Source organism: Trachurus trachurus (assembly GCF_905171665.1).
Source record: "Trachurus trachurus genome assembly, chromosome: 13".
In the NCBI taxonomy this organism is placed as follows: Eukaryota; Metazoa; Chordata; class Actinopteri; order Carangiformes; family Carangidae; genus Trachurus; species Trachurus trachurus.
In genome coordinates this window covers 20,798,621-20,812,584 of record NC_139892.1, presented here as the reverse complement: position 1 = coordinate 20,812,584, position 13,964 = coordinate 20,798,621, and positions in this window count along the sequence as shown.

The following is a 13,964-nucleotide window of genomic DNA, read 5'->3' as shown; positions in this document are numbered from 1 at the left end:
TAAAAGTCGCTAAATGACGTCATTATCTCAGCGGGGGGGGGGGGGGGGGGGGGGCTGCCGGCGCTCTTTATGTCTGTGGCGTGGAGCAGTGTGTCTCTGAATGCAGCGGAGGCAGCTCCGTGACACTACTGTGTGTAGGCTGAATACCTGTGAGTGCCCGCGGCAGCGCCGCTGCTCGTTGAAAACAGCTGTGATAACGTCATTTCAGGTCCAGAAACGTTTGTAATATCACGGGAAAAAGTTCCTAGATTTGTCGCTAGTCGCTTTTGACAAAAAAAGTCACCAAGAGGGGTTGGAAAGTCACCAGATTTAGCGACAAAGTCGCCAAGTTGGCAACACTGGCCCTAGTTTCTTAGACCGGGTGAAGTCTAACCTCAGCGCAGCTTCGCCACGCGAACGAGGCGTGGCTAGGTCCATTTCGCAAGTCTGGTGGGCCACGCAGTCAGACTTAGACCAGCGCAAGCCCTCCCCTCGTCCCTCCCACCGGCGCAAACGGCAAAGGGGGAGGAGAGAGGGCGGGAGGGAGACAGGAGGAGGAGAAGTGGGATTAACACAGCCGATTCGGATCTTCACCAATCAAATGAGCTCCTCTCCTCACCTTTAACTGCACCGCGGGTGATGCGCGCTGCAAGTTTGTCATTTTATACTTTGACATGGACGGAGGAGACAGCGACGCCAGAGGCCGAACCTCTCCCAGGAGGAAACAGCTGTTTTGGTCCGGAGGTCCGAGCTCAGAGTGGCCGAATAATGAGTTTACTAATATCCTTAATCAGGTTTGATCTGATACACTGAGAACCGGTGCTCAGTGTAGCCTAAGAAACAACAACTAATAAACTAATGAAGAAACTCACATTTATTCATTTCAATTTATTATTCCCTGTGTAAGACAGATGAGAGGTGTAGCCTACACTAATCACAACATAAACAAACACCATGCGGGATGAAATCAGCGTAAAGGACGCGCTCTCTCTCTCTCTCTCTCTCTCTCTCTCTGTCCTCCTCTCTCTCTCTCTCTCTGTCCGTCTCTTTTTTTGTCTTTTTTTTCTGTGATAGAGATGCTGAGTATACTGTAGTAGGCTATATACTGACTATCTGATACCGAGGCTGTTGTGGTGGACTAAGAGAGATGAAGATTTGTGTTTTGTTTTTCAATACGGCTGCGTGATGCGGTCGCTCGCGCTAATGAATTAATAAGTAAATAAATAAATAAAGCGATCATCACAACGGCAGTGCGTAGTCTCAACACAGCAGCGACATGCAGTCATCCACCCTCAGTCCTGCTTGGGACATCCACAGCTACTTTTCAGTGCCAGTTCGTCCCTGCTGTGTTAATTCAGGTGGAGTTTCCTTTACGCGCTGACAGCCTTTGATCTCTGCTTTGATCTGACGTCAGATGTGACGGGACAATCTATATAGATATAAATCCACGTGTTGATTCCGTTAGTTGCATTAAATAGTGGTTATTGTGGATATTTATTGCATTGAAATGTGTCTGGAACTGTGGAGATCTGCCTGTGAGGTCTTGGTGACGTGTGTGCACTGCAGGTCAGTCAGCCAAACTTCCACTGCACCTGCTGCGCTCCGCCCTGCGCTGAGAGTAGACCTGGTTTGAGGTGGCGAGCTTTCAGCGCAACCTCGGCGGGACATTTTCGCACAAAACTTCCACTGCACCAAGCTGAATCTGTGACGCCTCCCCCTGCTGCGCGGCCACGCCTATCTCAGCGCAGCGCAATCTACCAATCTTCCAATCTGACTTTGCACTAGGCTGCGCTGGTCGAAACTTGCATTAGACCAGCTGCGTTACCTTGCGCAACCTGCACTGCGCCAAGAAACTAGGGCCCTTGGGTTGCATTCGAGTACACCTTCACATGTGCATGTTTAAGAACCTTTCTTTGAGACCAGCCACAAACTTGCCTGAGCTGAGATTTATTTTTGTCTTAATCACTTATCTCATTTCAGTAAACTAGGATGCGTAATTAAATAAAGCAGTAGTAAAACAATTACCTGATGAATGTAAATATGCTGACTGTAAACTCAATGCACAACAGTCCTTCTTGGGTTTGTTCTGCCTGTGTTAAATGGATGCCAGTTTGGTCTTTAATTTGCTTCCTCCAGGTGTTTTATAAATGTGATTGTCTATCTGTGTCGACCCATTCTGTCTCCTGCATGCTGGGGAGGGCCACTGTGAACCGACAAAGAATTAAGCAGGTAGAAACAAAGAATGAACACCACCTTCAGGTACTCATTTATTTGCATAGCAAACATTCATTGTACAATGTACCCAAAACCCCACGAGTCATTACAAGCTTAACACAGTATCTATCATCATCAAAGAATTATGTAAATTGTGCAGCCTGAGTTTGATTTATTGGATTCTTAATAACTGTTTTCTGTGGGGCTCATGCTCCTTGCTGCATGCACATGGCATGTAGTCTGTCACATTTACACAGGGTCAGTTATTTTCGTCTCTTTTCTTTAAACCCAAACAACACCTAACAAACCACATGACAGTGCAAATAGAGGGTGATATACAGCAGTGCTTTCATAGTTACATCGTTCTCACCTGTCCAACTTTTAAAAAAATAACGGCTCTCACGTTTTCAGCTTGAAACATGTTTGGTGTGAACATGATCCTCTAGCTACATTTCTATTTATGTTAAACAAAAAACAACGTCCCAGAGTGTTTACACATTGTATGTGTGCATCTGTAGTTGTGAATCACAGTATAACACCTGTAGGGTAATTGGCAAGCGGTGATTCCAGTCACCTCAAATAAACTTCTTCTTTCCTTTTTGTTGTGAAGCGTGATAATGTATTTGTTTTACATAAAATGTGACTGCTTGGTCTCCGCAAAGGGGGTTAACACTTCCAATTTGATGAGCCATCTCCGTTTTTTTTGTTTTTGTTTTTTTAAATAAAACTTGGTTAAAAGATTTCAGTGTGTGTGTACAGTATAAGTACTTTCTGAACAACATAATAATGATAACTGCAATAATTTTGGTCACAATAACAGTGATATGACATTTTCATACCGTTACATCTCTAGTAATTTTTTGATGTGTGTTTATGGGTTGTTGGTGGGTTGGTCATTCATGATATTAAAGTTTGTTAAAGTTTTCAAAAAATCTAAGTCTTTCTCAAAAAAGACAGCTGAATTTGATGTTATTTTTTTGTGTTGTAATTCACTTTTCACCATTAGAGGGGTAATTAACATGATTATATACATAAAACATTGAGAAAAATCTAGACACAAATGGGTTAGGAGAGTACTTTGAACTCAATTACAGTAAGATCAACAGCAGCAGGTAACTATGACAAACACAGTGTAACTGCTTCCTAAACAATGTGTGCACATGCAAGCACAAAGTGTGTGTGGATAGCTACAGTACTGTATGTGCACACAGATTTAACAACAAGGAGTTATTTCAATGTTGTTTGGAAGTAGGCTGCATGTGTGTTTGTGCAATCATAATGACAGGGTTAGTCTGCAGTCAATGCATCTGTAGGCCAAGACAGAATGAAAAGTCAAGCAAGCCTACGACTGATACTGCCCTGAGGGTGTTATCACATGATGTGTACTATATGAGGTCAGCTATTAGAGATGCACCATTCGCTGAAATGCCAACAGGCAAACATGAAACTCTCACATATTATTATATACTTTAAGGGTGACAGGACGGCTTCCTGGCTTGAGAGGCCACCTTGGTCACTGGACTTTGGTCCTATATATACACACATGTGTGTAGCAATAACTGTTCAGCTGCCTGATGGGGTGCAATATTGAGTCACTGACCCTTCACCCTAGCTGTAGGGCATTTCAGCATCCTGTGATCCAAAGTGTTGACACAAAATGAAATGCTGTAAAATGAATGTGCTGAATTATCAGCTCTGAAAGTGTCCTCTCACCCCATGTGATTGTACAGTAAATGAATACATATTTTGTAGATACTGGATCAGATGCACTGTTATAGTGACCCAAACAATACCAACATATCAATTTCTTATGATAATTTTAAATGTACTTATTCAGCACCTAACAAGTGCTTTTCTGTAACAACAAATAATAAGTAAGAACCAGAACTTTATATACAAATATATAGATCTATAAAATATACATCTTTAGAATAATGACAACAAATACCATCAGTTAAGAATTTTATAAAAGCCAGTTTTAAAAATAAATTGAAAGGGTGAAACTGAATTGGCCGTCCTGGCCTATTAAGTTAAAATTAAAGTTAAAGATACTTTATTAATCCTTTGCAGCAAATTACATTGTTACCACAGCAGCACGAGACAGAAGACCACACACATGCATCATACACAGAATACACAATAACAATAACAACATTGCACAACGCATTAAAGCATGGATAAGTGAGTAAAAGTAGCAAGGTCTAAAATAAGATTTAAAAAGGAGGGAGAGACACCATCACATGATTACAGAAGTTAAGAGAAGCCAATGGCTCATGATTCCAGTAGATAGTTAAAAAGCCAAATGGCACATGATTACTGTGAGTTAAAAAAGCCTAATGGCAGCTGTTAGAAAGGACTTGAGGTTCCTCTCAGCTTTACATTCAGGAGGGATTAGCCTGCTGCTGTGTGAGCTCAGTCTGAAGGCCTCAAAGAGTGGGTGCCTGTCGTTGTTCAGGATGAAATTTAGTTTCCTCACCATCCTCACGTTCACAACCTGCTAAACACAGTCCTGGGGAATGCCAATGGTGGAGCTGGCCTTTTGAATCAGCTTGTTCAGCCGGTTACGGTCAGAGGTATGGGCTCCGGCCCCCCAACACACCACACAAAAGAAAAGTACACTTGCCACAACAGACTTATAAAAGGAACAAAGCGAAAGCTGACAAAGGACCACAGCCATCTGAGAAAAAACAGTCTGCTTTGCCCTTTTTTGTAAACTGCCTCCACGTGGCTGGACCAGTCCATTTTGTTGACCAGCAGCATACCCAGGTATTTGTATGTGGAGACAGCTTATGTCTGCACCCAGTATAAGGACGGTGAGTGGTTTTGTAGGTCTTGACCTTCTGAAATCAAGGACCATTTCTTTGGTCTTGGTGGTGTTGATCTTGTTTTTTTGTTCAGATCCCCATTAGCTGCGCTCTAGAGCACCACTAGTCTTCCTGGGGTCCACATTTAAAACAAGTACATTTAAACATACATCTACAATCACAACACAAAATAGACAAGGCCTGATCTGGATTACACATCCCAGCTGGGCAAAGCAGGACGGCACCACTTTCACATTACTGGATAAGGCACCAAGACAGATATTAATGCTGCAAGTGCTGGGGGCCACTATAATTACCTTTGCTTTGTTGTCATTCAGCTGCAGGAAACTTTTGCATCTATAATGTTTTTTTTTTTCAGGACAAATTATGGATGCATCTGTATTACAGGGCTTCATCTGGACAAATGATTGGGTGTCATCAATTTTGCAATGGGAAACAGTGTCATGGTTATGCAAGATTCGCCCCATGTGTGTGTGGTAAAAAAAAGAGGACCTAAAATTGACCCTTGGGGCACTTCACAGGGTAAAGAAACCCAGGAAGATGTTACATTACAGGCAAGCATTTCAGGACCTGGCCTGATTGACAGATAAGAGTTCAGACAATGTAATGCTGATGGCAACATAGGTGGTTAATAACTCCACTTTTTATTGTAATGGTTGGATATAGGACGTCCTTATATCTCTCTGGGGTGAATTCCAGCTTGGCATCAGCAGAATGATCACATAATTTGTGGTTTTTGAAAGATTCTGGGATTGCGACCCTATTAAGCAATCAGATTTGGTAAATGAGTAGTCTCTGACTCTGATGCACAAATACACAAATGGAGATCTATGTAACCACACAAACACTTGTCTTGAGTCAAAGTGGCAAAGTATCACAATATTACAGACAAACATTTTCATGCTGAATTTATTATGCTGGAGATTTTATAATATATTGTGTGTACCATATATCCACTTTCATTCCTTGCTTGTCAAATTATTGTGGAATAATGTGTGCAGTTTTGTACACAATTCAAAAATGTTGCTATAAATGTGCTGTCACACACGCTTCTTTCAAAAATATATAGCATGAGAAAAATCATGTGGTTTAACCTGTGGTTACACTTCTTAATTTTTCTGGGGAAAGATTAAAATTCATAGCCTGAAAAATCTTGAGTTGACTTTTTTTTTTTTTTTTTACCTTGTGTAAATTAGGTGAGCCAATATTATGAAGTCCTTGGTTTAGCCATGGGGAAATTCTAAAAATATACCTACACTCCCTAGACTGTATTAATAGGTAGTGTTTCCAAAAGATGACAGTTTTATTAAAAATAAAAAATAAAAAAATCTGCCATGTTTAGGTCAAGCAACTCTTGTGTTCTTCTCAGTCCACACTGAGGTTGTTTAGATTACACAGGAGCTCCCCTGATACCCACAACTGCTCATGTTATGCATTACACAGGGTTCAGTGAGTGTGTGTGTCTGTGTTTTTGTGTGGACAAATGCAGCTTGGGGATATCAAGGGCAGAGTTAATTCAGTGGTGTCCTCGTGTCAGCATGCACGCACCTATACACACACACATGCAACCGACATTGTTGCCTTTAGACCAGGGGTCTCAAACTCAAATGAGCTGGGGGCCACTGCTGGCACTGTCATCTCAGTGGGGGGCCACTTCAGTGTTCGAGACAAGTATATAAAAAAATATATTTCTGAAAACGGGGTTTATTTTCAAATATTGTATGATAATTAGGGCTGTCAAACGATTCAAATTTTTAATCGCTATTAATCTCAAAATTTCCTGATCGCATCTTTTTAGTTTTTGCTTGAAATACCAACAATATGAATGGAAAGCATAAGAAACATCCAGATCTGGACGTTTCTTATGCTTTCCATGCTTTCCAAATACCATTTTCATGGTATTTAAAAATCATCTGTCAGAGAGAGAGCATCCTCGTTTGGTGACAAGAAGTTCTCTAGTGTAGGAACATGAGGAGAAAAAACATGCAGGTTTTCTGTAACATTATAAAACGGCGCCCCCCGCACCCCCTCACACACACACACACACGCACACACACACACATACACACACCACCCCCTCCACCCCCCTCCCTCCATCACCAGGCTGAATGAACGGGCAATTGAGGGGGGAAAAAAACTCGCTAGTCGAAGCGGCAGCTCTACGTCGCGCACAACCACAATTAACGTCAACAACAGCAACAGCAACATGTTGCAGTGGATTATCACCGTTTGACACCGGGACCACGGGGCAGAGAGAGCAACTCCTCACAGTAGCTACAAATGCACGGTCGTCGGTGTGACGTGCAGACCGCAGTGGGACGACTCTTCAGTCCATGAGTTTCATGTCTCTCAGACCGGATCATGTGAATCCAGCTGCAGAAATATCCGGGGGACGGGAGCGCCGCGGTAACCGTAGTAACTCACACACACTCAGACACAGACACGTACACCGACCTGGAGAGAGCCCCTGCTGCCGACCCGTGTGGCCACGTCTGGAGAGAAGCAGCTTCTCTGTTTCCCCAAACTACGGAGCGACTCGAGGTTAGCGCATTAATCGCGCGTAACAAAAAAAAAGGGGCCATTAAAAGCATTTTGCTAACTTTGACAGCCTTATTTTTTACGTCAAGACGCGGGCCGGATGTAGGGGGGCCGCGGGCCGGATGTGGCCCCCGGGCCGGGAGTTTGAGGCCCCTGCTTTAGACAAAGACTACATTGAAAATATGTTCTCATGGCAGCCTCTGCAGGAGAGACAAAAAAAGCTTGATTCTATTTTTTTTAAATTTGGTTTTAATAGACACAGTACAAACAAAACAAACATAACAAAACAACAGACAGGGTCATCAAGCCAAGTGAGAAACTTAACATTCAGGTTCCACATGTGGTGCAATGCAGCAAAAAATCATTCAAACGAACAAACAAAAAACATTGTGGGTTACCCATAATAGTATCAGAGTCCTTCACAACTCTACCAGTGTTCCTCAGCCCCACCGAGGGCCTCCATGGAGCACAACTCACAAACATAAACAACAACAATATAGTAATGATAAAATAATAATATTAAATAAATGATATTAGAAATAAAGATTACATTACAAGTAGAAAATGAATTATGAAAGGTTTAAATGCTTCCATTTCCTTAAATATTTTTTATACTTTTCAGCAGCACACCAGAGAGAGGGTCATTTATTTCCATTCTTTAAATGGAGCGAAGCCTGCGAGCGAGTTCAGGCAGCCAACTCGAGCTGCGCTGTGTCACTCTCATGACATTATACACACACCTTCTCAATTTGGCGGTCTATTTAAGATGGGTGACCTACCCATCGTCCTCTTTGCCTATGACACAGCAGTATCTCTCAGCGCTACCCTATTTTCTGCCCCACCACCACCACAGCATCCACCTGTAGGCTCGGGGTGAAGATAGTCCCTCATCACTCCTATATACTTGAAATGAAATCCTATTCTCAGGGAGTGATGAAGTCGGAGCCTTAAACCAAACTCAAATGTATAATGAAGCTGCAATAAACATTTTTGTGTGGCGATTTTTTTATTTTTTATTTTTTTATAACTTTTATTTATCAGTTGTCAGGCATGAAATGCATTAGGTACATACAAATAGTATTATTTCTTTTTCTTTTTTTACATTCGAGAACATAAATGAACATAAATGAACAATCACTGATCTAGAGGGAGCCCACGTACCACTCATCTGTTTGTTTAAATTATTTTTTATTATTTCCATTCAACCCCACAGACACCTTTGTGGTTCAATCCCACCCCCACTCCATCGCGTACCACTAGTCTAGTATAGTCTTTTAATGTAGTGTTAAGTATACCCCTGCAGTGCATGATCAGAAATGTACCTTGTTCCTATGTCACAATCTATAATCCTGTGTCTATCCAAGTTGGACATGAAAACAATAATTGATTCTTGAGTACACTGAATGGGGATGAGAAAAAAAAGTAAAATATTTACTGTATCAGAGGGTGTAGGTCTATCCATATGTCGATCATAATTCTTTGGGCAGTTTTTTTTAACACATACACACATATTAGCACACCTGAGGTTTCCACCGATATTAGGATATTAGGCGGCCTATAGACATTCAATAAGGTGACTTTTATATGTCTGATAAAACCTTTGACTAGTACATAACGCCCTTCCTTATCAGTAATTTGTGAGGAAAACATAAAATGTATTCTGTTTGAAATTAATATTGCAACTCCTCTTGTATTTCCTCTATAATATGTGTTTTTAAAGGGGACCTATTATGCTCCTTTTTGCACAAACTAAAATAGTTCCTGGGTGTCTTAAAGACATGTCTGTGACGTGCTTCGGTCAAAATACCCCAAAGATCAAACATCACAGCACTCTCAAAAACAGGGCGCTGCAAAACGGTCTGTTTCAGTGGCCCCTCCCTTTAAATGCAAATGAACCACTCCCTCAGCATTGCGTTACCATGACAATGTCTACTACTAGTACCTATACTGATTCGGCCAAAATGTAGTATGCAAACAAAAGCTAAATCTGCAGTAGGCAAATTGCCAGATCTCCAGTATGCATCTGACCAGTCTACATTGTGTAATGAAATGTGCCCATGACCTAGTCTCACCCTAACCAAAGATGGTATAGAGTAGTCTTTGCCATGTAGGCTACTGTAACCATGTAACATGTAATATAAAAATGCAAAAATAAATATATAAAATAAATTAAAAATATATGCAGACTGGTGAGTTCATTGTAAAACAGTTATTTATTGATGTAAATGTGGTGATTTGTGCACATAGACTACAGAGCTCCGCAGCGCTGCTCCTCTCTATCCTCCTCCTTCTCACAGCTTCACTTTTCATTCAAACTAATTCAACTGCCACAATTGTAAGATTTCATCAATGAGACCAACATTTATCTCCTAAAAAGAATAACCACACGGTGGTAAACGTCTAAAAAACCTGCGGGTATGTTTATTAGCGATGGTTTTCTCTACCGCGATGAGCACGGACGTCTGCCCGGCCAAGGAGGCCTGCAGACGGGCTCTGAGGAGCCGCTGCAGCTCCGGAGCTCCGGTGCTCCGTCGGTCCAGCGTTACGTCGGTCCGATGAACAACGTCGCTTCTCACACAGGTACAGCTTCACTTACATGAAACGTCGACGTAAACTTCTAAATAAAACTTAGTAAAGTGACGCTACAGCGCTAAAACATGCAGGGAAAAAGCAGGAAGTAGTCCCCAGCCACAACAGAGCAGCATGGGAGGAGGCGGGGCCGGCTGGAGCAGAGACCTCGGCATGACCATGTAGGGGAGTGACATGGCGTGCCGGACTCAGTGCAACTGAGTGTTACAGGTGTGCAGAGAAATCCAAAAGAAATCCCAATCATCTAGCAGGGTTTACCTCCAAATGCATTAACCTCATGATATGACACTTCCACGGCCTCTAGAACCATTATCCAACATTTTAAACATATATAAAAGTCTGAAAAGCTGGAAAAGCATAATAGGTCCCCTTTAAAACCCATTTTACTCAGCTTATCATTATCAATATTTGAAAGATGTGTTTCTTGCCAAAGATTATATCCTGTTTTTCTCTTTTCATTTTAGCAATTATTTTACTTATTTTCATATGGTTGTGTAACCCATTTACATTCAGAGTGAAAGCTTTGTATGTTTGATGAATCATCTCAACTGAAATTAAAAAATAATTTGATAGACTAACTACTGCAGTATATTATATTTAACTTTTAGCATTTTCAGCAGCAGTGTGTCTCTGAAGAGTCTGGCAAGTTGGCAACTGTGCTGCATATTATCCCACTATTCTGTCCACTGCATGTGCGTAACTGCACTGAGTAACAGATAGCTAAACACTTGGTGTGGCGTTGAAAAGGTGAAAGGATGACTCAGACGTAGAAGTAAAATGACGCTTTACTGTTTGTCTTGTCAGTTGCTTTACAAAGCCCACTCTTTCTTGTGAAACTGAAATATGGATACAGAAAAAAGGTAAATTGCACAGTTAGCTTAAAACATAGAGCTACATGCTACATACAATGAAATAAGATTTTTATCATTAGTTAAAATGTATGAAATAAACAATCAATATGCACAAATTATGAATTATACAAATATGATATATTACAAACTCACAAACAAAGCTTCTCCAAGGCTCAACGGCGGTGGATAAACCCGATTAAAGGCACGATGCTGCTCTGGAGCACATTTTCTATTCATAACATTATCCAAGATGGCCGATCTGCCCTGTGCCTTACCCATGTGACGAGCAAACAATAGAATGGCAAAGAATTACAAAATAAAAGAGGACTTTTCAAACTAAAACTAGGAGTTACTGCTGAGCCACATCACACCCACAGTAATGTCAAGTTTATTTAGTTCCATTTATTAATTTCCTTTTGTTTTTTTCCCTAATTCATCTGATGAATGATGATGAGGACAAGCTGTTATGTGCTGATCGCTGACAGAAAGCATTTACTGCAGGAGCCCCTGTAGGGTTTAGAGACATATAAGCTGTTTATTGCTTGGAGTTCTCCGCTGTAAACACTGAAACTCATGTCCATTTTCACAAACTTAGATGAGACTGTCAAGAAACAGACAAATAAAGCCTTTTACTTCTTTGTTGAAGTGTATTATTCCACCCAAAACTTCGGCTCAGTGAGTGAGGCTTATGGATTTTCAAGTGCAACCTCATCTACTTTGTAGTTGCTTTTCTTGCAGACTCATCTAATTGGTATTAGACACCATAAGATAAATAAGAGGCCAAAAAGCTCTGCGACAAAGGCAAAAAGAGATAAATAGGGAGAGAAAGTGAGGGAGAGAGCCTCTGTGAGAGATGTTCACCCAAGCTCACCCTGTCTTTCAGATCCCATAGTGCCTAACTGTCCACCTCCTCTTCCCTCTGCTCCTCCTCCACCTTTTTTTCTGCTGCATCATTTCTGTTAGTCTGTCACTCTGCCTTTCTTTTCTTCCCTCACAACACTTTACTGCGGACCGTAGAGGAAGCACTTCCTGTGATAAATCTTTCAGCTCTAAATGTCACCCACTCTCCCCGCTCTGCAGCCACACAGGTAATCATGTAAGGACACACTTTAGCTAACATGCTCAGATTTACATGTTCAGTACAACTACAGTTTCTTTCTCACTACCACTCTCACTTTTACTTTGGTAAGTTATTGAGTGGTGTAATATAGTGGATGTTTTGTGATCCACATAACCACAAAACTAAAATGATGCAGGATGTTTCTCTTCAGGGTGAGGTAGCCTACTGTATGCAACAGAACAGCATTGGTCAATGTCATCATCAAGTCTTTAAAGGATACTCCATCAAAGCAACATCTTAGACTCTCCAAATTCAAGCCCAGCATCAGACATCAACATCCTATTAAAGTGAGTCCTCAAATCCACTCTAAAGAGAAATGCACTCACAAAAACCACATCTCGGGGGTGAAGTCACTTTGTTCGCACATGGTTTCCCTGCCAGCCTATTTACTGGGGAGTTTTCAAACTTTGTCTACTTGTCAGAGGGATGTCGAGCACGCTTTGTTTGTACTTTTACCACTGCTGGCAGTTGTGAGACATGAATACAGTTGCATCACTGATCCTTGATGCAAGTGCAGTCATATCCTCAAGTACAAAAAAAGAAGTTGATTGTGGTTATGTGGGTGTGTATCTGTTCAAAAGGCTATCTATGTTATAGGTGACTATACGACACAGTGAGGAGTTAAAGCTGCTAGTTCAATAACTGCCTTGTGGCTCTCAGAGACATTGAACAATGGCAGCTCTGAAGAAGAGTAGAAGTGAGGGAGAGAGGGAAGGATAAACAAAAGAGTAGAGAAAAGAGGAGGAGGGGCAAGGTGGATAAGGTTGTGGAGGAAAGGAGAACGAAAAGTAAAGATGGATTTACTTGGAATCGATGGATGTTCGTTCGTCATTGTTAGAGTGCCTGTTGTAAACCATGGATGTAAACACGGAAGAACATCTTGCAATGAATCTTGCACATGCACACAAACATCAACAGAGCCACTGGGAGCTACTGCTACAACAAGACTAAAAACAGAGCTCAAATTATTTTTTTCCGAAGAACTTTTTCATGTCATGGCTTCAGGACACTTGGGTCAGTACGGACAAGCAAAATGGAGGTATCTGGATGTTTCATAGTGTGTTTTGGACGATTCAAAAGTGAGCTCTGTCCACCGTCATTATATGAAAATCTGGTGCTAGCCGGATCCCCCCTGGAACTCCAAAAGCGTTTTGATGACTCTGAAAATTTTCCCAACCCTTCCTTGGCATGACGTTGAGTAGAAAATTGCTGAATTATCGATTTTGGGTGAACTATCCCTTTAAGGACGGCAGACTGTGTCGTGTGGCTCAAGAGGAAATGACAGGGACTGGGGTCAGGAATAAGGAGAATGGGGAAATGCTCAGACTCTCACCCTTACACAACAGTATCTTACTGTGCCACTGCACAAATGTGTCTTAGCTGGTTGTCATGGCCTACGCGTAACCAACGCATAAATAATCCACGTTTCTCTGCTGTAAAATCTAAAAGTACGAAAAAAAAGAAAAACCTTATTCCACACATGTCACAAGCGGGTAGACTGCACTGAATTCAGAGTTTCCTTGCTAAAATAACTAAACATGACAGGACATGGTATGAAAACTCTATGGCTCCAAAGCTTATTAGAGTTCCCCTCTGTTGAGCTTAACTGGAGTGGCAGGTTCCATCTCTTAAAATGAAAACATCAAATATACATATTTTAGATATGAAATATATCCTAAAGTTTGTTTAAAAGGTAATTTAAAAAAGGGGTTATTCAGACATCATGATACTTTTTCCATTTTAAACCCTGAAGATATAGCACAAAATGTACATCTTAATGTTATAAAACAACATAAATATAACCCTGTCTTATACCAGTGTTCACATACGAGTTTACCATACAAGATG